Source organism: Zootermopsis nevadensis, unplaced genomic scaffold (genome assembly GCF_977971745.1).
Source record: "Zootermopsis nevadensis isolate Lab colony 2312 unplaced genomic scaffold, Znev_1.0 Znev_ptg000011l, whole genome shotgun sequence".
Lineage (NCBI taxonomy): Eukaryota > Metazoa > Arthropoda > Insecta > Blattodea > Termopsidae > Zootermopsis > Zootermopsis nevadensis.
This window is the reverse complement of record NW_028259143.1, coordinates 3,363,572-3,388,727: the sequence shown is the minus strand read 5'-3', so window position 1 is coordinate 3,388,727 and position 25,156 is coordinate 3,363,572. Positions and strand designations below refer to the sequence as shown.

Below are 25,156 nucleotides of genomic sequence, written 5' to 3'. Positions count from 1 at the left end.
GTTTTTTGATTTTTTTGAAATTTCGACATTTTTTGAAATTTCTCAAAGGGTTAACCCTTTGAGAAATTTCAAGAATGTCGAAATTTGTCGTTTTGGACGATTTCCGAAGTTATTTGATTTTTTTAAAATTTCGACATTTTTTGAAATTTGTCGTTTTGGACGATTTTTTGACGTTTTTACATTTTTTAAAATGTCGAAATTTGTCGTTTTGGACGATTTCCGACGTTTTTTGATTTTTTTAAAATTTCGACATTTTTTGAAATTTCTCAAAGGGGTACCCCTTTGAGAAATTTCAAAAAATGTCGAAATTTGTCGTTTTGGATGATTTTTTGACGTTTTTTGATTTTTTAAACTGTCGAAATTTGTCGTTTTGGACGATTTCCGACGTTTTTTGATTTCTTTAAAATTTCGACATTTTTTGAAATTTCTCAAAGGGGTACCCCTTTGAGAAATTTCAAAAAATGTCAAAATTTGTTGTTTTGCACGATTTTTTTGACGTTTTTTATTTTTAAAATGTCGAAATTTGTCGTTTTGGACGATTTCCGACGTTTTTTGATTTTTTAAAATTTCGACATTTTTTGAAATTTCTCAAAGGGTTACCCCTCTGAGAAATTTCAAAAAATGTCGAAATTTCCCGTTTTCAACGATTTCCGACTTTTTTGATTTTTTTAAAATTTCGACATTTTTTGAAATTTCTGAAAGGGTTACCCCTTTGAGAAATTTCAAGAATGTCGAAATTTGTCGTTTTGGACGATTTCCGACGTTTTTTGGGTTTTTTAAAATTTCGACATTTTTTGAAATTTCTCAAAGGGTTACCCCTTTGAGAAATTTCAAAAAATGTCGAAATTTGTAGTTTTGGACGATTTTTTGCCATTTTTTGATTTTTTAAAATGTCGAAATTTTTCGTTTTGGACGATTTCCGACGTTTTTTGATTTTTTTAAAATTTCGACATTTTTTGAAATTTCTCAAAGGGGTACCCCTTTGAGAAAATTCAAAAAATGTCAAAATTTGTTGTTTTGCACGATTTTTTGACGTTTTTTGATTTTTTAAGATGTCGAAATTTGTCGTTACGGACGATTTCCGACGTTCTTTGATTTTTTGAAATTTGGACATTTTTTGAAGTTTTTCAAAGGGTACCCCTTTGAGAAATTTCAAAAAATGTCGAAATTTGTCGTTTTGGACGATTTCCGACGTTTTTTGATTTTCTTAAAATTTCGACATTTTTTGAAATTTCTCAAAGGGGTACCCCTTTGAGAAATTTCAAAAAATGTCAAAATTTGTTGTTTTGCACGATTTTTTGACGTTTTTTGATTTTTTAAAATGTCGAAATTTTTCGTTTTGGACGATTTCCGACGTTTTTTTTTTTTGAAATTTCGACATTTTTTGTAATTTCTCAAAGGGTTACCCCTTTGAGAAATTTCAAGAATGTCGAAATTTGTCGTTTTGGACGATTTCCGACGTTTTTTGATTTTTTAAAATTTCGACATTTTTTGAAATTTCTCAAAGGGTTACCCCTTTGAGAAATTTCAAGAATGTCGAAATTTGTCGTTTTGGACGATTTCCGACGTTTTTTGATTTTTTTAAAATTTCGACATTTTTTGAAATTTCTCAAAGTTGTACCCCTTTGAGAAATTTCAAAAAATGTCAAAATTTGTTGTTTTGCACGATTTTTTGACGTTTTTTGATTTTTTAAACTGTCGAAATTTGTCGTTTTGGACGATTTCCGACGTTTTTTGATTTCTTTAAAATTTCGATATTTTTTGAAATTTCTCAAAGTTGTACCCCTTTGAGAAATTTCAAAAAATGTCAAAATTTGTTGTTTTGCACGATTTTGTGACGTTTTTTATTTTTAAAATGTCGAAATTTGTCGTTTTGCACGATTTCCGACGTTTTTTGATTTTTTTAAAATTTCGACATTTTTTGAAATTTCTCAAAGGGTTACCCCTCTGTGAAATTTCAAAAAATGTCGAAATTTGCCGTTTTGGACGATTTCCGACGCTTTTTGATTTTTTTAAAATTTCGACATTTTTTTAAATTTCTCAAAGGGTTACCCCTTTGAGAAATTTCAAGAATGTCGAAATTTGTCGTTTTGGACGATTTTCGACGTTTTTTGGTTTTTTTAAAATTTCGACATGTTTGAAATTTCTCAAAGGGTTACCCCTTTGAGAAATTTCAAGAATGTCGAAATTTGTCGTTTTGGACGATTTCCGACGTCTTTTGATTTTTTTAAAATTTCGACATTTTTTGAAATTTCTCAAAGGGTTACCCCTTTGAGAAATTTCAAAAAATGTCGAAATTTGTCGTTTTGAACGATTTTTTGGCGTTTTTTGATTTTTTAAAATGTCGAAATTTCTCGTTTTGGACGATTTCCGACGTTTTTTGATTTTTTTAAAATTTCGACATTTTTTGAAATTTCTCAAAGGGTTACCCCTTTAAGAAATTACAAAAAATGTCGAAATTTGCCGTTTTGGACGATTTCCGACGTTTTTTGATTTTTTTAAAATGTCGACATTTTTTGAAATTTCTCAAAGGGTTACCCCTTTGAGAAATTTCAAGAATGTCGAAATTTGTCGTTTTGGACGATTTCCGACGTCTTTTGATTTTTTTAAAATTTCGACATTTTTTGAAATTTCTCAAAGGGTTACCCCTTTGAGAAATTTCAAAAAATGTCGAAATTTGTCGTTTTGGACGATTTTTTGGCGTTTTTTGATTTTTTAAAATGTCGAAATTTCTCGTTTTGGACGATTTCCGACGTTTTTTGATTTTTTTAAAATTTCGACATTTTTTGAAATTTCTCAAAGGGGTACCCCTTTGAGAAATTTCAAAAAATGTCAAAATTTGTTGTTTTGCACGATTTTTTGACGTTTTTTGATTTTTTAAAATGTCGAAATTTGTCGTTTTGGACGATTTCCGACGTTTTTTGATTTTTTTGAAATTTCGACATTTTTTGAAATTTCTCAAAGGGTTACCCCTTTGAGAAATTACAAAAAATGTCGAAATTTGCCGTTTTGGACGAATTCCGACGTTTTTTGATTTTTTTGAAATTTCGACATTTTTTGAAATTTCTCAAAGGGTTAACCCTTTGAGAAATTTCAAGAATGTCGAAATTTGTCGTTTTGGACGATTTCCGACGTTTTTTGATTTTCTTAAAATTTCGACATTTTTTGAAATTTCTCAAAGGGTTACCCCTTTGAGAAATTTCAAAAAATGTCGAAATTTGTCGTTTTGGACGATTTTTTGACGTTTTTTGATTTTTTAAAATGTCGAAATGTGTCGTTTTGGACGATTTCCGACGTATTTTTTTTTTTAAAATTTCGACATTTTTTGAAATTTCTCAAAGGGGTACCCCTTTGAGAAATTTCAAAAAATGTCAAAATTTGTTGTTTTGCACGATTTTTTGACGTTTTTTATTTTTAAAATATCAAAATTTGTCGTTTTGGGCGATTTTCGACGTTTTTTGATTTTTTTAAAATTTCGACATTTTTTGAAATTTCTCAAAGGGTTACCCCTCTGAGAAATTTCAAAAAATGTCGAAATTTGCCGTTTTGGACGATTTCCGACGTTTTTTGATTTTTTTAAAATTTCGACATTTTTTGAAATTTCTCAAAGTTGTACCCCTTTGAGAAATTTCAAAAAATGTCAAAATTTGTTGTTTTGCACGATTTTTTGACGTTTTTTGATTTTTTAAACTGTCGAAATTTGTCGTTTTGGACGATTTCCGACGTTTTTTGATTTCTTTAAAATTTCGATATTTTTTGAAATTTCTCAAAGTTGTACCCCTTTGAGAAATTTCAAAAAATGTCAAAATTTGTTGTTTTGCACGATTTTGTGACGTTTTTTATTTTTAAAATGTCGAAATTTGTCGTTTTGCACGATTTCCGACGTTTTTTGATTTTTTTAAAATTTCGACATTTTTTGAAATTTCTCAAAGGGTTACCCCTCTGTGAAATTTCAAAAAATGTCGAAATTTGCCGTTTTGGACGATTTCCGACGCTTTTTGATTTTTTTAAAATTTCGACATTTTTTTAAATTTCTCAAAGGGTTACCCCTTTGAGAAATTTCAAGAATGTCGAAATTTGTCGTTTTGGACGATTTTCGACGTTTTTTGGTTTTTTTAAAATTTCGACATGTTTGAAATTTCTCAAAGGGTTACCCCTTTGAGAAATTTCAAGAATGTCGAAATTTGTCGTTTTGGACGATTTCCGACGTCTTTTGATTTTTTTAAAATTTCGACATTTTTTGAAATTTCTCAAAGGGTTACCCCTTTGAGAAATTTCAAAAAATGTCGAAATTTGTCGTTTTGAACGATTTTTTGGCGTTTTTTGATTTTTTAAAATGTCGAAATTTCTCGTTTTGGACGATTTCCGACGTTTTTTGATTTTTTTAAAATTTCGACATTTTTTGAAATTTCTCAAAGGGTTACCCCTTTAAGAAATTACAAAAAATGTCGAAATTTGCCGTTTTGGACGATTTCCGACGTTTTTTGATTTTTTTAAAATGTCGACATTTTTTGAAATTTCTCAAAGGGTTACCCCTTTGAGAAATTTCAAGAATGTCGAAATTTGTCGTTTTGGACGATTTCCGACGTCTTTTGATTTTTTTAAAATTTCGACATTTTTTGAAATTTCTCAAAGGGTTACCCCTTTGAGAAATTTCAAAAAATGTCGAAATTTGTCGTTTTGGACGATTTTTTGGCGTTTTTTGATTTTTTAAAATGTCGAAATTTCTCGTTTTGGACGATTTCCGACGTTTTTTGATTTTTTTAAAATTTCGACATTTTTTGAAATTTCTCAAAGGGGTACCCCTTTGAGAAATTTCAAAAAATGTCAAAATTTGTTGTTTTGCACGATTTTTTGACGTTTTTTGATTTTTTAAAATGTCGAAATTTGTCGTTTTGGACGATTTCCGACGTTTTTTGATTTTTTTGAAATTTCGACATTTTTTGAAATTTCTCAAAGGGTTACCCCTTTGAGAAATTACAAAAAATGTCGAAATTTGCCGTTTTGGACGAATTCCGACGTTTTTTGATTTTTTTGAAATTTCGACATTTTTTGAAATTTCTCAAAGGGTTAACCCTTTGAGAAATTTCAAGAATGTCGAAATTTGTCGTTTTGGACGATTTCCGACGTTTTTTGATTTTCTTAAAATTTCGACATTTTTTGAAATTTCTCAAAGGGTTACCCCTTTGAGAAATTTCAAAAAATGTCGAAATTTGTCGTTTTGGACGATTTTTTGACGTTTTTTGATTTTTTAAAATGTCGAAATGTGTCGTTTTGGACGATTTCCGACGTTTTTTGATTTTTTTAAAATTTCGACATTTTTTGAAATTTCTCAAAGGGGAACCCCTTTGAGAAATTTCAAAAAATGTCAAAATTTGTTGTTTTGCACGATTTTTTGACGTTTTTTATTTTTAAAATATCGAAATTTGTCGTTTTGAACGATTTCTGACGTTTTTTGATTTTTTTAAAATTCGACATTTTTTGAAATTTCTCAAAGGGTTACCCCTCTGAGAAATTTCAAAAAATGTCGAAATTTGCCGTTTTGGACGATTTCCGACGTTTTTTGATTTTTTTAAAATTTCGACATTTTTTGAAATTTCTCAAAGGGGTACCCCTGTGAGAAATTTCAAAAAATGTCAAAATTTGTTGTTTTGCACAATTTTTTAACTTTTTAAAATGTCGAAATTTGTCGTTTTGGACGATTTCCGACGTTTTTTGATTTTTTGGAAATTTCGACATTTTTTGAAATTTCTCAAAGGGTTACCCCTTTAAGAAATTACAAAAAATGTCGAAATTTGCCGTTTTGGACGATTTCCGACGTTTTTTGATTTTTTTAAAATGTCGACATTTTTTGAAATTTCTCAAAGGGTTACCCCTTTGAGAAATTTCAAGAATGTCGAAATTTGTCGTTTTGGACGATTTCCGACGTTTTTTGATTTTTTTAAAATTTCGACATTTTTTGAAATTTCTCAAAGGGTTACCCCTTTGAGAAATTTCAAAAAATGTCGAAATTTGTAGTTTTGGACGATTTTTTGCCATTTTTTGATTTTTTAAAATGTCGAAATTTTTCGTTTTGGACGATTTCCGACGTTTTTTGATTTTTTAAAAATTTCGACATTTTTTGAAATTTCTCAAAGGGGTACCCCTTTGAGAAATTTCAAAAAATGTCAAAAATTGTTGTTTTGCACGATTTTTTGACGTTTTTTGATTTTTTAAAATGTCGAAATTGGTCGTTACGGACGATTTCCGACGTTCTTTGATTTTTTTGAAATTTCGACATTTTTTGAAATTTTTCAAAGTGTTACCCCTTTGAGAAATTTCAAAAAATGTCGAAATTTGCCGTTTTGGACGATTTCCGACGTTTTTTGATTTTTTAAAATTTCGACATTTTGTGAAATTTCTCAAAGGGTTAACCCTTTGAGAAATTTCAAGAATGTCGAAATTTGTCGTTTTGGACGATTTCCGACGTTTTTTGATTTTCTTAAAATTTCGACATTTTTTGAAATTTCTCAAAGAGTTACCCCTTTGAGAAATTTCAAAAAATGTCGAAATTTGTCGTTTTGGACGATTTTTTGACGTTTTTTGATTTTTTAAAATGTCGAAATTTGTCGTTTTGGACGATTTCCGACGTATTTTGATTTTTTTAAAATTTCGACATTTTTTGAAATTTCTCAAAGGGGTACCCCTTTGAGAAATTTCAAAAAATGTCAAAATTTGTTGTTTTGCACGATTTTTTGACGTTTTTTTATTTTTAAAATATCGAAATTTGTCGTTTTGGACGATTTCCGACGTTTTTTGATTTTTTTAAAATTTCGACATTTTTTGAAATTTCTCAAAGGGTTACCCCTCTGAGAAATTTCAAAAAATGTCGAAATTTGCCGTTTTGGACGATTTCCGACGTTTTTTGATTTTTTTAAAATTTCGACATTTTTTGAAATTTCTCAAAGGGTTACACCTTTGAGAAATTTCAAGAATGTCGAAATTTGTCGTTTTGGACGATTTCCGACGATTTTGATTTTTTTAAAATTTCGACATTTTTTGAAATTTCTCAAAGGGTTACCCCTTTGAGAAATTTCAAAAAATGTCGAAATTTGTTGTTTTGGACGATTTTTTGGCGTTTTTTGATTTTTTAAAATGTCGAAATTTCTCGTTTTGGACGATTTCCGACGTTTTTTGATTTTTTTAAAATTTCGAAAAATGTCAAAATTTGTTGTTTTGCACAATTTTTTGACGTTTTTTGATTTTTTAAAATGTCGAAATTTGTCGTTTTGGACGATTTCCGACGTTTTTTGATTTTTTTGAAATTTCGGCATTTTTTGAAATTTCTCAAAGGGTTACCCCTTTGAGAAATTACAAAAAATGTCGAAATTTGCCGTTTTGGACGAATTCCGACGTTTTTTGATTTTTTTGAAATTTCGACATTTTTTGAAATTTCTCAAAGGGTTAACCCTTTGAGAAATTTCAAGAATGTCGAAATTTGTCGTTTTGGACGATTTCCGAAGTTATTTGATTTTTTTAAAATTTCGACATTTTTTGAAATTTGTCGTTTTGGACGATTTTTTGACGTTTTTACATTTTTTAAAATGTCGAAATTTGTCGTTTTGGACGATTTCCGACGTTTTTTGATTTTTTTAAAATTTCGACATTTTTTGAAATTTCTCAAAGGGGTACCCCTTTGAGAAATTTCAAAAAATGTCGAAATTTGTCGTTTTGGATGATTTTTTGACGTTTTTTGATTTTTTAAACTGTCGAAATTTGTCGTTTTGGACGATTTCCGACGTTTTTTGATTTCTTTAAAATTTCGACATTTTTTGAAATTTCTCAAAGGGGTACCCCTTTGAGAAATTTCAAAAAATGTCAAAATTTGTTGTTTTGCACGATTTTTTTGACGTTTTTTATTTTTAAAATGTCGAAATTTGTCGTTTTGGACGATTTCCGACGTTTTTTGATTTTTTAAAATTTCGACATTTTTTGAAATTTCTCAAAGGGTTACCCCTCTGAGAAATTTCAAAAAATGTCGAAATTTCCCGTTTTCAACGATTTCCGACTTTTTTGATTTTTTTAAAATTTCGACATTTTTTGAAATTTCTGAAAGGGTTACCCCTTTGAGAAATTTCAAGAATGTCGAAATTTGTCGTTTTGGACGATTTCCGACGTTTTTTGGGTTTTTTAAAATTTCGACATTTTTTGAAATTTCTCAAAGGGTTACCCCTTTGAGAAATTTCAAAAAATGTCGAAATTTGTAGTTTTGGACGATTTTTTGCCATTTTTTGATTTTTTAAAATGTCGAAATTTTTCGTTTTGGACGATTTCCGACGTTTTTTGATTTTTTTAAAATTTCGACATTTTTTGAAATTTCTCAAAGGGGTACCCCTTTGAGAAAATTCAAAAAATGTCAAAATTTGTTGTTTTGCACGATTTTTTGACGTTTTTTGATTTTTTAAGATGTCGAAATTTGTCGTTACGGACGATTTCCGACGTTCTTTGATTTTTTGAAATTTGGACATTTTTTGAAGTTTTTCAAAGGGTACCCCTTTGAGAAATTTCAAAAAATGTCGAAATTTGTCGTTTTGGACGATTTCCGACGTTTTTTGATTTTCTTAAAATTTCGACATTTTTTGAAATTTCTCAAAGGGGTACCCCTTTGAGAAATTTCAAAAAATGTCAAAATTTGTTGTTTTGCACGATTTTTTGACGTTTTTTGATTTTTTAAAATGTCGAAATTTTTCGTTTTGGACGATTTCCGACGTTTTTTTTTTTTGAAATTTCGACATTTTTTGTAATTTCTCAAAGGGTTACCCCTTTGAGAAATTTCAAGAATGTCGAAATTTGTCGTTTTGGACGATTTCCGACGTTTTTTGATTTTTTAAAATTTCGACATTTTTTGAAATTTCTCAAAGGGTTACCCCTTTGAGAAATTTCAAGAATGTCGAAATTTGTCGTTTTGGACGATTTCCGACGTTTTTTGATTTTTTTAAAATTTCGACATTTTTTGAAATTTCTCAAAGTTGTACCCCTTTGAGAAATTTCAAAAAATGTCAAAATTTGTTGTTTTGCACGATTTTTTGACGTTTTTTGATTTTTTAAACTGTCGAAATTTGTCGTTTTGGACGATTTCCGACGTTTTTTGATTTCTTTAAAATTTCGATATTTTTTGAAATTTCTCAAAGTTGTACCCCTTTGAGAAATTTCAAAAAATGTCAAAATTTGTTGTTTTGCACGATTTTGTGACGTTTTTTATTTTTAAAATGTCGAAATTTGTCGTTTTGCACGATTTCCGACGTTTTTTGATTTTTTTAAAATTTCGACATTTTTTGAAATTTCTCAAAGGGTTACCCCTCTGTGAAATTTCAAAAAATGTCGAAATTTGCCGTTTTGGACGATTTCCGACGCTTTTTGATTTTTTTAAAATTTCGACATTTTTTTAAATTTCTCAAAGGGTTACCCCTTTGAGAAATTTCAAGAATGTCGAAATTTGTCGTTTTGGACGATTTTCGACGTTTTTTGGTTTTTTTAAAATTTCGACATGTTTGAAATTTCTCAAAGGGTTACCCCTTTGAGAAATTTCAAGAATGTCGAAATTTGTCGTTTTGGACGATTTCCGACGTCTTTTGATTTTTTTAAAATTTCGACATTTTTTGAAATTTCTCAAAGGGTTACCCCTTTGAGAAATTTCAAAAAATGTCGAAATTTGTCGTTTTGAACGATTTTTTGGCGTTTTTTGATTTTTTAAAATGTCGAAATTTCTCGTTTTGGACGATTTCCGACGTTTTTTGATTTTTTTAAAATTTCGACATTTTTTGAAATTTCTCAAAGGGTTACCCCTTTAAGAAATTACAAAAAATGTCGAAATTTGCCGTTTTGGACGATTTCCGACGTTTTTTGATTTTTTTAAAATGTCGACATTTTTTGAAATTTCTCAAAGGGTTACCCCTTTGAGAAATTTCAAGAATGTCGAAATTTGTCGTTTTGGACGATTTCCGACGTCTTTTGATTTTTTTAAAATTTCGACATTTTTTGAAATTTCTCAAAGGGTTACCCCTTTGAGAAATTTCAAAAAATGTCGAAATTTGTCGTTTTGGACGATTTTTTGGCGTTTTTTGATTTTTTAAAATGTCGAAATTTCTCGTTTTGGACGATTTCCGACGTTTTTTGATTTTTTTAAAATTTCGACATTTTTTGAAATTTCTCAAAGGGGTACCCCTTTGAGAAATTTCAAAAAATGTCAAAATTTGTTGTTTTGCACGATTTTTTGACGTTTTTTGATTTTTTAAAATGTCGAAATTTGTCGTTTTGGACGATTTCCGACGTTTTTTGATTTTTTTGAAATTTCGACATTTTTTGAAATTTCTCAAAGGGTTACCCCTTTGAGAAATTACAAAAAATGTCGAAATTTGCCGTTTTGGACGAATTCCGACGTTTTTTGATTTTTTTGAAATTTCGACATTTTTTGAAATTTCTCAAAGGGTTAACCCTTTGAGAAATTTCAAGAATGTCGAAATTTGTCGTTTTGGACGATTTCCGACGTTTTTTGATTTTCTTAAAATTTCGACATTTTTTGAAATTTCTCAAAGGGTTACCCCTTTGAGAAATTTCAAAAAATGTCGAAATTTGTCGTTTTGGACGATTTTTTGACGTTTTTTGATTTTTTAAAATGTCGAAATGTGTCGTTTTGGACGATTTCCGACGTATTTTTTTTTTTAAAATTTCGACATTTTTTGAAATTTCTCAAAGGGGTACCCCTTTGAGAAATTTCAAAAAATGTCAAAATTTGTTGTTTTGCACGATTTTTTGACGTTTTTTATTTTTAAAATATCAAAATTTGTCGTTTTGGGCGATTTTCGACGTTTTTTGATTTTTTTAAAATTTCGACATTTTTTGAAATTTCTCAAAGGGTTACCCCTCTGAGAAATTTCAAAAAATGTCGAAATTTGCCGTTTTGGACGATTTCCGACGTTTTTTGATTTTTTTAAAATTTCGACATTTTTTGAAATTTCTCAAAGTTGTACCCCTTTGAGAAATTTCAAAAAATGTCAAAATTTGTTGTTTTGCACGATTTTTTGACGTTTTTTGATTTTTTAAACTGTCGAAATTTGTCGTTTTGGACGATTTCCGACGTTTTTTGATTTCTTTAAAATTTCGATATTTTTTGAAATTTCTCAAAGTTGTACCCCTTTGAGAAATTTCAAAAAATGTCAAAATTTGTTGTTTTGCACGATTTTGTGACGTTTTTTATTTTTAAAATGTCGAAATTTGTCGTTTTGCACGATTTCCGACGTTTTTTGATTTTTTTAAAATTTCGACATTTTTTGAAATTTCTCAAAGGGTTACCCCTCTGTGAAATTTCAAAAAATGTCGAAATTTGCCGTTTTGGACGATTTCCGACGCTTTTTGATTTTTTTAAAATTTCGACATTTTTTTAAATTTCTCAAAGTTGTACCCCTTTGAGAAATTTCAAAAAATGTCAAAATTTGTTGTTTTGCACGATTTTTTGACGTTTTTTGATTTTTTAAACTGTCGAAATTTGTCGTTTTGGACGATTTCCGACGTTTTTTGATTTCTTTAAAATTTCGATATTTTTTGAAATTTCTCAAAGTTGTACCCCTTTGAGAAATTTCAAAAAATGTCAAAATTTGTTGTTTTGCACGATTTTGTGACGTTTTTTATTTTTAAAATGTCGAAATTTGTCGTTTTGCACGATTTCCGACGTTTTTTGATTTTTTTAAAATTTCGACATTTTTTGAAATTTCTCAAAGGGTTACCCCTCTGTGAAATTTCAAAAAATGTCGAAATTTGCCGTTTTGGACGATTTCCGACGCTTTTTGATTTTTTTAAAATTTCGACATTTTTTTAAATTTCTCAAAGGGTTACCCCTTTGAGAAATTTCAAGAATGTCGAAATTTGTCGTTTTGGACGATTTTCGACGTTTTTTGGTTTTTTTAAAATTTCGACATGTTTGAAATTTCTCAAAGGGTTACCCCTTTGAGAAATTTCAAGAATGTCGAAATTTGTCGTTTTGGACGATTTCCGACGTCTTTTGATTTTTTTAAAATTTCGACATTTTTTGAAATTTCTCAAAGGGTTACCCCTTTGAGAAATTTCAAAAAATGTCGAAATTTGTCGTTTTGAACGATTTTTTGGCGTTTTTTGATTTTTTAAAATGTCGAAATTTCTCGTTTTGGACGATTTCCGACGTTTTTTGATTTTTTTAAAATTTCGACATTTTTTGAAATTTCTCAAAGGGTTACCCCTTTAAGAAATTACAAAAAATGTCGAAATTTGCCGTTTTGGACGATTTCCGACGTTTTTTGATTTTTTTAAAATGTCGACATTTTTTGAAATTTCTCAAAGGGTTACCCCTTTGAGAAATTTCAAGAATGTCGAAATTTGTCGTTTTGGACGATTTCCGACGTCTTTTGATTTTTTTAAAATTTCGACATTTTTTGAAATTTCTCAAAGGGTTACCCCTTTGAGAAATTTCAAAAAATGTCGAAATTTGTCGTTTTGGACGATTTTTTGGCGTTTTTTGATTTTTTAAAATGTCGAAATTTCTCGTTTTGGACGATTTCCGACGTTTTTTGATTTTTTTAAAATTTCGACATTTTTTGAAATTTCTCAAAGGGGTACCCCTTTGAGAAATTTCAAAAAATGTCAAAATTTGTTGTTTTGCACGATTTTTTGACGTTTTTTGATTTTTTAAAATGTCGAAATTTGTCGTTTTGGACGATTTCCGACGTTTTTTGATTTTTTTGAAATTTCGACATTTTTTGAAATTTCTCAAAGGGTTACCCCTTTGAGAAATTACAAAAAATGTCGAAATTTGCCGTTTTGGACGAATTCCGACGTTTTTTGATTTTTTTGAAATTTCGACATTTTTTGAAATTTCTCAAAGGGTTAACCCTTTGAGAAATTTCAAGAATGTCGAAATTTGTCGTTTTGGACGATTTCCGACGTTTTTTGATTTTCTTAAAATTTCGACATTTTTTGAAATTTCTCAAAGGGTTACCCCTTTGAGAAATTTCAAAAAATGTCGAAATTTGTCGTTTTGGACGATTTTTTGACGTTTTTTGATTTTTTAAAATGTCGAAATGTGTCGTTTTGGACGATTTCCGACGTATTTTTTTTTTTAAAATTTCGACATTTTTTGAAATTTCTCAAAGGGGTACCCCTTTGAGAAATTTCAAAAAATGTCAAAATTTGTTGTTTTGCACGATTTTTTGACGTTTTTTATTTTTAAAATATCAAAATTTGTCGTTTTGGGCGATTTTCGACGTTTTTTGATTTTTTTAAAATTTCGACATTTTTTGAAATTTCTCAAAGGGTTACCCCTCTGAGAAATTTCAAAAAATGTCGAAATTTGCCGTTTTGGACGATTTCCGACGTTTTTTGATTTTTTTAAAATTTCGACATTTTTTGAAATTTCTCAAAGGGTTACACCTTTGAGAAATTTCAAGAATGTCGAAATTTGTCGTTTTGGACGATTTCCGACGTTTTTTGATTTTTTTAAAATTTCGACATTTTTTGAAATTTCTCAAAGGGTTACCCCTTTGAGAAATTTCAAAAAATGTCGAAATTTGTTGTTTTGGACGATTTTTTGGCGTTTTTTGATTTTTTAAAATGTCGAAATTTCTCGTTTTGGACGATTTCCGACGTTTTTTGATTTTTTAAAATTTCGACATTTTTTGAAATTTCTCAAAGGGGTACCCCTTTGAGAAATTTCAAAAAATGTCAAAATTTGTTGTTTTGCACGATTTTTTGACGTTTTTTTATTTTTTAAAATGTCGAAATTGGTCGTTACGGACGATTTCCGACGTTCTTTGATTTTTTTGAAATTTCGACATTTTTTGAAATTTTTCAAAGTGTTACCCCTTTGAGAAATTTCAAAAAATGTCGAAATTTGCCGTTTTGGACGATTTCCGACGTTTTTTGATTTTTTAAAATTTCGACATTTTGTGAAATTTCTCAAAGGGTTAACCCTTTGAGAAATTTCAAGAATGTCGAAATTTGTCGTTTTCGACGATTTCCGACGTTTTTTGATTTTCTTAAAATTTCGACATTTTTTGAAATTTCTCAAAGGGTTACCCCTTTGAGAAATTTAAAAAATGTCGAAATTTGTCGTTTTGGACGATTTTTTGACGTTTTTTGATTTTTTAAAATGTCGAAATTTGTCGTTTTGGACGATTTCCGACGTATTTTGATTTTTTTTAAAATTTCGACATTTTTGAAATTTCTCAAAGGGGTACCCCTTTGAGAAATTTCAAAAAATGTCAAAATTTGTTGTTTTGCACGATTTTTTGACGTTTTTTATTTTTAAAATATCAAAATTTGTCGTTTTGGACGATTTCCGACGTTTTTTGATTTTTTTAAAATTTCGACATTTTTTGAAATTTCTCAAAGGGTTACCCCTCTGAGAAATTTCAAAAAATGTCGAAATTTGCCGTTTTGGACGATTTCCGACGTTTTTTGATTTTTTTAAAATTTCGACATTTTTTGAAATTTCTCAAAGGGTTACACCTTTGAGAAATTTCAAGAATGTCGAAATTTGTCGTTTTGGACGATTTCCGACGTTTTTTGATTTTTTTAAAATTTCGACATTTTTTGAAATTTCTCAAAGGGTTACCCCTTTGAGAAATTTCAAAAAATGTCGAAATTTGTTGTTTTGGACGATTTTTTGGCGTTTTTTGATTTTTTAAAATGTCGAAATTTCTCGTTTTGGACGATTTCCGACGTTTTTTGATTTTTTTAAAATTTCAAAAAATGGCAAAAATTGTTGTTTTGCACGATTTTTTGACGTTTTTTGATTTTTTAAAATGTCGAAATTTGTCGTTTTGGACGATTTCCGACGTATTTTGATTTTTTTTAAAATTTCGACATTTTTTGAAATTTCTCAAAGGGGTACCCCTTTGAGAAATTTCAAAAAATGTCAAAATTTGTTGTTTTGCACGATTTTTTGACGTTTTTTATTTTTAAAATATCAAAATTTGTCGTTTTGGACGATTTCCGACGTTTTTTGATTTTTTTAAAATTTCGACATTTTTTGAAATTTCTCAAAGGGTTACCCCTCTGAGAAATTTCAAAAAATGTCGAAATTTGCCGTTTTGGACGATTTCCGACGTTTTTTGATTTTTTTAAAATTTCGACATTTTTTGAAATTTCTCAAAGGGTTACACCTTTGAGAAATTTCAAGAATGTCGAAATTTGTCGTTATGGACGATTTCCGACGTTTTTTGATTTTTTTAAAATTTCGACATTTTTTGAAATTTCTCAAAGGGTTACCCCTTTGAGAAATTTCAAAAAATGTCGAAATTTGTTGTTTTGGACGATTTTTTGGCGTTTTTTGATTTTTTAAAATGTCGAAATTTCTCGTTTTGGACGATTTCCGACGTTTTTTGATTTTTTTAAAATTTCAAAAAATGTCAAAATTTGTTGTTTTGGACGATTTTTTTGGCGTTTTTTCGTTTTTAAAATGTCGAAATTTCTCGTTTTGGACGATTTCCGACGTTTTTTGATTTTTTTGAAATTTCGACATTTTTTGAAATTTCTCAAAGGGTTACCCCTTTAAGAAATTACAAAAAATGTCGAAATTTGCCGTTTTGGACGATTTCCGACGTTTTTTGATTTTTTTAAAATGTCGACATTTTTTGAAATTTCTCAAAGGGTTACCCCTTTGAGAAATTTCAAAAAATGTCGAAATTTGTTGTTTTGGACGATTTTTTTGGCGTTTTTTGGTTTTTAAAATGTCGAAATTTCTCGTTTTGGACGATTTCCGACGTTTTTTGATTTTTTTGAAATTTCGACATTTTTTGAAATTTCTCAAAGGGTTACCCCTTTAAGAAATTACAAAAAATGTCGAAATTTGCCGTTTTGGACGATTTCCGACGTTTTTTGATTTTTTTAAAATGTCGACATTTTTTGAAATTTCTCAAAGGGTTACCCCTTTGAGAAATTTCAAGAATGTCGAAATTTGTCGTTTTGGACGATTTCCGACGTCTTTTGATTTTTTTAAAATTTCGACATTTTTTGAAATTTCTCAAAGGGTTACCCCTTTGAGAAATTTCAAAAAATGTCGAAATTTGTCGTTTTGGACGATTTTTTGGCGTTTTTTGATTTTTTAAAATGTCGAAATTTCTCGTTTTGGACGATTTCCGACGTTTTTTGATTTTTTTAAAATTTCGACATTTTTTTAAATTTCTCAAAGGGGTACCCCTTTGAGAAATTTCAAAAAATGTCAAAATTTGTTGTTTTGCACGATTTTTTGACGTTTTTTGATTTTTTAAAATGTCGAAATTTGTCGTTTTGGACGATTTCCAACGTTTTTTGATTTTTTTGAAATTTCGACATTTTTTGAAATTTCTCAAAGGGTTACCCCTTTGAGAAATTACAAAAAATGTCGAAATTTGCCGTTTTGGTCGAATTCCGACGTTTTTTGATTTTTTTGAAATTTCGACATTTTTTGAAATTTCTCAAAGGGTTAACCCTTTGAGAAATTTCAAGAATGTCGAAATTTGTCGTTTTGGACGATTTCCGAAGTTTTTTGATTTTTTTAAAATTTCGACATTTTTGGAAATTTCTCAAAGGGTTACCCCTTTGAGAAATTTCAAAAAATGTCGAAATTTGTCGTTTTGGACGATTTTTTGACGTTTTTACATTTTTAAAATGTCGAAATTTGTCGTTTTGGACGATTTCCGACGTTTTTTGATTTTTTTAAAATTTCGACATTTTTTGAAATTTCTCAAAGGGTTACCCCTTTGAGAAATTTCAAAAAATGTCGAAATTTGTTGTTTTGGACGATTATTTGGCGTTTTTTGGTTTTTAAAATGTCGAAATTTCTCGTTTTGGACGATTTCCGACGTTTTTTGATTTTTTTGAAATTTCGACATTTTTTGAAATTTCTCAAAGGGTTACCCCTTTAAGAAATTACAAAAAATGTCGAAATTTGCCGTTTTGGACGATTTCCGACGTTTTTTGATTTTTTTAAAATGTCGACATTTTTTGAAATTTCTCAAAGGGTTACCCCTTTGAGAAATTTCAAGAATGTCGAAATTTGTCGTTTTGGACGATTTCCGACGTTTTTTGATTTTTTTAAAATTTCGACATTTTTTGAAATTTCTCAAAGGGTTACCCCTTTGAGAAATTTCAAAAAATGTCGAAATTTGTAGTTTTGGACGATTTTTTGCCATTTTTTGATTTTTTAAAATGTCGAAATTTTTCGTTTTGGACGATTTCCGACGTTTTTTGATTTTTTAAAATGTCGAAATTGGTCGTTACGGACGATTTCCGACGTTCTTTGATTTTTTTGAAATTTCGACATTTTTTGAAATTTTTCAAAGTGTTACCCCTTTGAGAAATTTAAAAAAATGCCGAAATATGCCGTTTTGGACGATTTCCGACGTTTTTTGATTTTTTAAAATTTCGACATTTTGTGAAATTTCTCAAAGGGTTAACCCTTTGAGAAATTTCAAGAATGTCGAAATTTGTCGTTTTGGACGATTTCCGACGTTTTTTGATTTTCTTAAAATTTCGACATTTTTTGAAATTTGTCGTTTTGGACGATTTTTTGACGTTTTTTGATTTTTTAAAATGTCGAAATTTGTCGTTTTGGACGATTTCCGACGTATTTTGATTTTTTTGAAATTTCGACATTTTTTGAAATTTCTCAAAGGGTTACCCCTTTAAGAAATTACAAAAAATGTCGAAATTTGCCGTTTTGGACGATTTCCGACGTTTTTTGATTTTTTTAAAATGTCGACATTTTTTGAAATTTCTCAAAGGGTTACCCCTTTGAGAAATTTCAAGAATGTCGAAATTTGTCGTTTTGGACGATTTCCGACGTTTTTTGATTTTTTTAAAATTTCGACATTTTTTGAAATTTCTCAAAGGGTTACCCCTTTGAGAAATTTCAAAAAATGTCGAAATTTGTAGTTTTGGACGATTTTTTGCCATTTTTTGATTTTTTAAAATGTCGAAATTTTTCGTTTTGGACGATTTCCGACGTTTTTTGATTTTTTAAAAATTTCGACATTTTTTGAAATTTCTCAAAGGGGTACCCCTTTGAGAAATTTCAAAAAATGTCAAAAATTGTTGTTTTGCACGATTTTTTGACGTTTTTTGATTTTTTAAAATGTCGAAATTGGTCGTTACGGACGATTTCCGACGTTCTTTGATTTTTTTGAAATTTCGACATTTTTTGAAATTTTTCAAAGTGTTACCCCTTTGAGAAATTTCAAAAAATGTCGAAATTTGCCGTTTTGGACGATTTCCGACGTTTTTTGATTTTTTAAAATTTCGACATTTTGTGAAATTTCTCAAAGGGTTAACCCTTTGAGAAATTTCAAGAATGTCGAAATTTGTCGTTTTGGACGATTTCCGACGTTTTTTGATTTTCTTAAAATTTCGACATTTTTTGAAATTTCTCAAAGGGTTACCCCTTTGAGAAATTTCAAAAAATGTCGAAATTTGTCGTTTTGGACGATTTTTTAACGTTTTTTGATTTTTTAAAATGTCGAAATTTGTCGTTTTGGACGATTTCCGACGTATTTTGATTTTTTTTAAAATTTCGACATTTTTTGAAATTTCTCAAAGGGGTACCCCTTTGAGAAATTTCAAAAAATGTCAAAATTTGTTGTTTTGCACGATTTTTTGACGTTTTTTATTTTTAAAATATCAAAATTTGTCGTTTTGGACGATTTCCGACGTTTTTTGATTTTTTTAAAATTTCGACATTTTTTGAAATTTCTCAAAGGGTTACCCCTCTGAGAAATTTCAAAAAATGTCGAAATTTGCCGTTTTGGACGATTTCCGACGTTTTTTGATTTTTTTAAAATTTCGACATTTTTTGAAATTTCTCAAAGGGTTACACCTTTGAGAAATTTCAAGAATGTCGAAATTTGTCGTTTTGGACGATTTCCGACGTTTTTTGATTTTTTTAAAATTTCGACATTTTTTGAAATTTCTCAAAGGGTTACCCCTTTGAGAAATTTCAAAAAATGTCGAAATTTGTTGTTTTGGACGATTTTTTGGCGTTTTTTGATTTTTTAAAATGTCGAAATTTCTCGTTTTGGACGATTTCCGACGTTTTTTGATTTTTTTAAAATTTCGACATTTTTTGAAATTTCTCAAAGGGGTACCCCTTTGAGAAATTTCAAAAAATGTCAAAATTTGTTGTTTTGCACGATTTTTTGACGTTTTTTGATTTTTTAAAATGTCGAAATTTGTCGTTACGGACGATTTCCGACGTTCTTTGATTTTTTGAAATTTCGACATTTTTTGAAGTTTTTCAAAGGGTACCCCTTTGAGAAATTTCAAAAAATGTCGAAATTTGTCGTTTTGGACGATTTCCGAAGTTTTTTGATTTTTTAAAATTTCGACATTTTTTGAAATTTCTCAAAGGCTTACCCCTTTGAGAAATTTCAAGAATGTCGAAATTTGTCGTTTTGGACGATTTCCGACGTCTTTTGATTTTTTTAAAATTTCGACATTTTTTGAAATTTCTCAAAGGGTTACCCCTTTGAGAAATTTCAAAAAATGTCGAAATTTGACGTTTTGGACGATTTTTTGGAGTTTTTTGATTTTTTAAAATGTCGAAATTTCTCGTTTTGGACGATTTCCGACGTTTTTTGATTTTTTTAAAATTTCGACATTTTTTGAAATTTCTCAAAGGGGTACCCCTTTGAGAAATTTCAAAAAATGTCAAAATTTGTTGATTTGCACGATTTTTTGACGTTTTTTGATTTTTTAAAATGTCGAAATTTGTCGTTTTGGACGATTTCCGGCGTTTTTTGATTTTTTTGAAATTTCGACATTTTTTGAAATTTCTCAAAGGGTTACCCCTTTGAGAAATTACAAAAAATGTCGAAATTTGCCGTTTTGGACGAATTCCGACGTTTTTTGATTTTTTTGAAATTTCGACGTTTTTGAAATTTCTCAAAGGGTTAACCCTTTGAGAAATTTCAAGAATGTCGAAATTTGTCGTTTTGGACGATTTCCGAAGTTTTTTGATTTTTTTAAAATTTCGACATTTTTTGAAATTTCTCAAAGGGTTACCCCTTTGAGAAATTTCAAAAAATGTCGAAATTTGTCGTTTTGGACGATTTTTTGACGTTTTTACATTTTTAAAATGTCGAAATTTGTCGTTTTGGACGATTTCCGACGTTTTTCGATTTTTTTAAAATTTCGACATTTTTTGAAATTTCTCAAAGGGTTACCCCTTTGAGAAATTTCAAAAAATGTCGAAATTTGTTGTTTTGCACGATTTTTTTGGCGTTTTTTGGTTTTTAAAATGTCGAAATTTCTCGTTTTGGACGATTTCCGACGTTTTTTGATTTTTTTGAAATTTCGACATTTTTTGAAATTTCTCAAAGGGTTACCCCTTTAAGAAATTACAAAAAATGTCGAAATTTGCCGTTTTGGACGATTTCCGACGTTTTTTGATTTTTTTAAAATGTCGACATTTTTTGAAATTTCTCAAAGGGTTACCCCTTTGAGAAATTTCAAGAATGTCGAAATTTGTCGTTTTGGACGATTTCCGACGTCTTTTGATTTTTTTAAAATTTCGACATTTTTTGAAATTTCTCAAAGGGTTACCCCTTTGAGAAATTTCAAAAAATGTCAAAATTTGTTGTTTTGCACGATTTTTTGACGTTTTTTGATTTTTTAAAATGTCGAAATTTGTCGTTTTGGACGATTTCCGACGTTTTTTGATTTTTTTGAAATTTCGACATTTTTTGAAATTTCTCAAAGGGTTACCCCTTTGAGAAATTACAAAAAATGTCGAAATTTGTTGTTTTGGACGAATTCCGACGTTTTTTGATTTTTTTGAAATTTCGACATTTTTTGAAATTTCTCAAAGGGTTAACCCTTTGAGAAATTTCAAGAATGTCGAAATTTGTCGTTTTGGACGATTTCCGAAGTTTTTTGATTTTTTTAAAATTTCGACATTTTTGGAAATTTCTCAAAGGGTTACCCCTTTGAGAAATTTCAAAAAATGTCGAAATTTGTCGTTTTGGACGATTTTTTGACGTTTTTACATTTTTTAAAATGTCGAAATTTGTCGTTTTGGACGATTTCCGACGTTTTTTGATTTTTTTAAAATTTCGACATTTTTTGAAATTTCTCAAAGGGTTACCCCTTTGAGAAATTTCAAAAAATGTCGAAATTTGTTGTTTTGGACGATTATTTGGCGTTTTTTGGTTTTTAAAATGTCGAAATTTCTCGTTTTGGACGATTTCCGACGTTTTTTGATTTTTTTGAAATTTCGACATTTTTTGATATTTCTCAAAGGGTTACCCCTTTAAGAAATTACAAAAAATGTCGAAATTTGCCGTTTTGGACGATTTCCGACGTTTTTTGATTTTTTTAAAATGTCGACATTTTTTGAAATTTCTCAAAGGGTTACCCCTTTGAGAAATTTCAAGAATGTCGAAATTTGTCGTTTTGGACGATTTCCGACGTTTTTTGATTTTTTTAAATTTCGACATTTTTTGAAATTTCTCAAAGGGTTACCCCTTTGAGAAATTTCAAAAAATGTCGAAATTTGTAGTTTTGGACGATTTTTTGCCATTTTTGGATTTTTTAAAATGTCGAAATTTTTCGTTTTGGACGATTTCCGACGTTTTTTGATTTTTTAAAAATTTCGACATTTTTTGAAATTTCTCAAAGGGCTACCCCTTTCAGAAATTTCAAAAAATGTCAAAAATTGTTGTTTTGCACGATTTTTTGACGTTTTTTGATTTTTTAAAATGTCGAAATTGGTCGTTACGGACGATTTCCGACGTTCTTTGATTTTTTTGAAATTTCGACATTTTTTGAAATTTTTCAAAGTGTTACCCCTTTGAGAAATTTCAAAAAATGCCGAAATTTGCCGTTTTGGACGATTTCCGACGTTTTTTGATTTTTTAAAATTTCGACATTTTGTGAAATTTCTCAAAGGGTTAACCCTTTGAGAAATTTCAAGAATGTCGAAATTTGTCGTTTTGGACGATTTCCGACGTTTTTTGATTTTCTTAAAATTTCGACATTTTTTGAAATTTGTCGTTTTGGACGATTTTTTGACGTTTTTTGATTTTTTAAAATGTCGAAATTTGTCGTTTTGGACGATTTCCGACGTATTTTGATTTTTTTAAAATTTCGACATTTTTTGAAATTTCTCAAAGGGGTACCCCTTTGAGAAATTTCAAAAAATGTCAAAATTTGTTGTTTTGCACGATTTTTTGACGTTTTTTATTTTTAAAATATCAAAATTTGTCGTTTTGGACGATTTCCGACGTTTTTTGATTTTTTTAAAATTTCGACATTTTTTGAAATTTCTCAAAGGGTTACCCCTCTGAGAAATTTCAAAAAATGTCGAAATTTGCCGTTTTGGACGATTTCCGACTTTTTTTGATTTTTTTAAAATTTCGACATTTTTTGAAATTTCTCAAAGGGTTACACCTTTGAGAAATTTCAAGAATGTCGAAATTTGTCGTTTTGGACGATTTCCGACGTTTTTTGATTTTTTTAAAATTTCGACATTTTTTGAAATTTCTCAAAGGGTTACCCCTTTGAGAAATTTCAAAAAATGTCGAAATTTGTTGTTTTGGACGATTTTTTGGCGATTTGATTTTTTAAAATGTCGAAATTTCTCGTTTTGGACGATTTCCGACGTTTTTTGATTTTTTTAAAATTTCGACATTTTTTGAAATTTCTCAAAGGGGTACCCCTTTGAGAAATTTCAAAAAATGTCAAAATTTGTTGTTTTGCACAATGTTTTGACGTTTTTTGATTTTTAAAATGTCGAAATTTGTCGTTTTGGACGATTTCCGACGTTTTTTTATTTTTTTGAAATTTCGACATTTTTTGAAATTTCTCAAAGGGTTACCCCTTTAAGAAATTACAAAAAATGTCGAAATTTGCCGTTTTGGACGATTTCCGACGTTTTTTGATTTTTTTAAAATTTCGACATTTTTTGAAATTTCTCAAAGGGTTACCCCTTTGAGAAATTTCAAGAATGTCGAAATTTGTCGTTTTGGACGATTTCCGACGTTTTTTGATTTTTTTAAAATTTCGACATTTTTTGAAATTTCTCAAAGGGTTACCCCTTTGAGAAATTTCAAAAAATGTCGAAATTTGTAGTTTTGGACGATTTTTTGCCATTTTTTGATTTTTTAAAATGTCGAAATTTTTCGTTTTGGACGATTTCCGACGTTTTTTGATTTTTTTAAAATTTCGACATTTTTTGAAATTTCTCAAAGGGGTACCCCTTTGAGAAAATTCAAAAAATGTCAAAATTTGTTGTTTTGCACGATTTTTTGACGTTTTTTGATTTTTTAAAATGTCGAAATTTGTCGTTACGGACGATTTCCGACGTTCTTTGATTTTTTGAAATTTCGACATTTTTTGAAGTTTTTCAAAGGGTACCCCTTTGAGAATTTTCAAAAAATGTCGAAATTTGTCGTTTTGGACGATTTCCGAAGTTTTTTGATTTTTTAAAATTTCGACATTTTTTGAAATTTCTCAAAGTGTTACCCCTTTGAGAAATTTCAAGAATGTCGAAATTTGTCGTTTTGGACGATTTCCGACGTTTTTTGATTTTCTTAAAATTTCGACATTTTTTGAAATTTCTCAAAGGGGTACCCCTTTGAGAAATTTCAAAAAATGTCAAAATTTGTTCTTTTGCACGATTTTTTGACGTTTTTTGATTTTTTAAAATGTCGAAATTTTTCGTTTTGGACGATTTCCGACGTTTTTTCTTTTTGAAATTTCGACATTTTTTGTAATTTCTCAAAGGGTTACCCCTTTAAGAAATTACAAAAAATGTCGAAATTTGCCGTTTTGGACGATTTCCGACGTTTTTTGATTTTTTTAAAATTTCGACATTTTTTGAAATTTCTCAAAGGGTTACCCCTTTGAGAAATTTCAAGAATGTCGAAATTTGTCGTTTTGGACGATTTCCGACGTTTTTTGATTTTTTTAAAATTTCGACATTTTTTGAAATTTCTCAAAGGGTTACCCCTTTGAGAAATTTCAAAAAATGTCGAAATTTGTAGTTTTGGACGATTTTTTGCCATTTTTTGATTTTTTAAAATGTCGAAATTTTTCGTTTTGGACGATTTCCGACGTTTTTTGATTTTTTTAAAATTTCGACATTTTTTGAAATTTCTCAAAGGGGTACCCCTTTGAGAAAATTCAAAAAATGTCAAAATTTGTTGTTTTGCACGATTTTTTGACGTTTTTTGATTTTTTAAAATGTCGAAATTTGTCGTTACGGACGATTTCCGACGTTTTTTTATTTTTTTGAAATTTCGACATTTTTTGAAATTTCTCAAAGGGTTACCCCTTTAAGAAATTACAAAAAATGTCGAAATTTGTCGTTTTGGACGATTTCCGACGTTTTTTGATTTTTTTAAAATTTCGACATTTTTTGAAATTTCTCAAAGGGTTACCCCTTTGAGAAATTTCAAAAAATGTCGAAATTTGTAGTTTTGGACGATTTTTTGCCATTTTTTGATTTTTTAAAATGTCGAAATTTTTCGTTTTGGACGATTTCCGACGTTTTTTGATTTTTTTAAAATTTCGACATTTTTTGAAATTTCTCAAAGGGGTACCCCTTTGAGAAAATTCAAAAAATGTCAAAATTTGTTGTTTTGCACGATTTTTTGACGTTTTTTGATTTTTTAAAATGTCGAAATTTGTCGTTACGGACGATTTCCGACGTTCTTTGATTTTTTGAAATTTCGACATTTTTTGAAGTTTTTCAAAGGGTACCCCTTTGAGAATTTTCAAAAAATGTCGAAATTTGTCGTTTTGGACGATTTCCGAAGTTTTTTGATTTTTTAAAATTTCGACATTTTTTGAAATTTCTCAAAGTGTTACCCCTTTGAGAAATTTCAAGAATGTCGAAATTTGTCGTTTTGGACGATTTCCGACGTTTTTTGATTTTCTTAAAATTTCGACATTTTTTGAAATTTCTCAAAGGGGTACCCCTTTGAGAAATTTCAAAAAATGTCAAAATTTGTTCTTTTGCACGATTTTTTGACGTTTTTTGATTTTTTAAAATGTCGAAATTTTTCGTTTTGGACGATTTCCGACGTTTTTTTCTTTTTGAAATTTCGACATTTTTTGTAATTTCTCAAAGGGTTACCCCTTTAAGAAATTACAAAAAATGTCGAAATTTGCCGTT

At 29.1% G+C, this 25,156-nt stretch overlaps 1 long non-coding RNA gene across 1 annotated transcript in view; it reads left to right on the top strand.

The window, feature by feature from the left end:
- LOC110831525 (uncharacterized) overlaps window positions 1-25,156 on the top strand; it is a 411,921-nt gene that overhangs the window by 287,179 nt on the left and 99,586 nt on the right. The gene's annotated exons all lie outside the window — the stretch shown is intronic.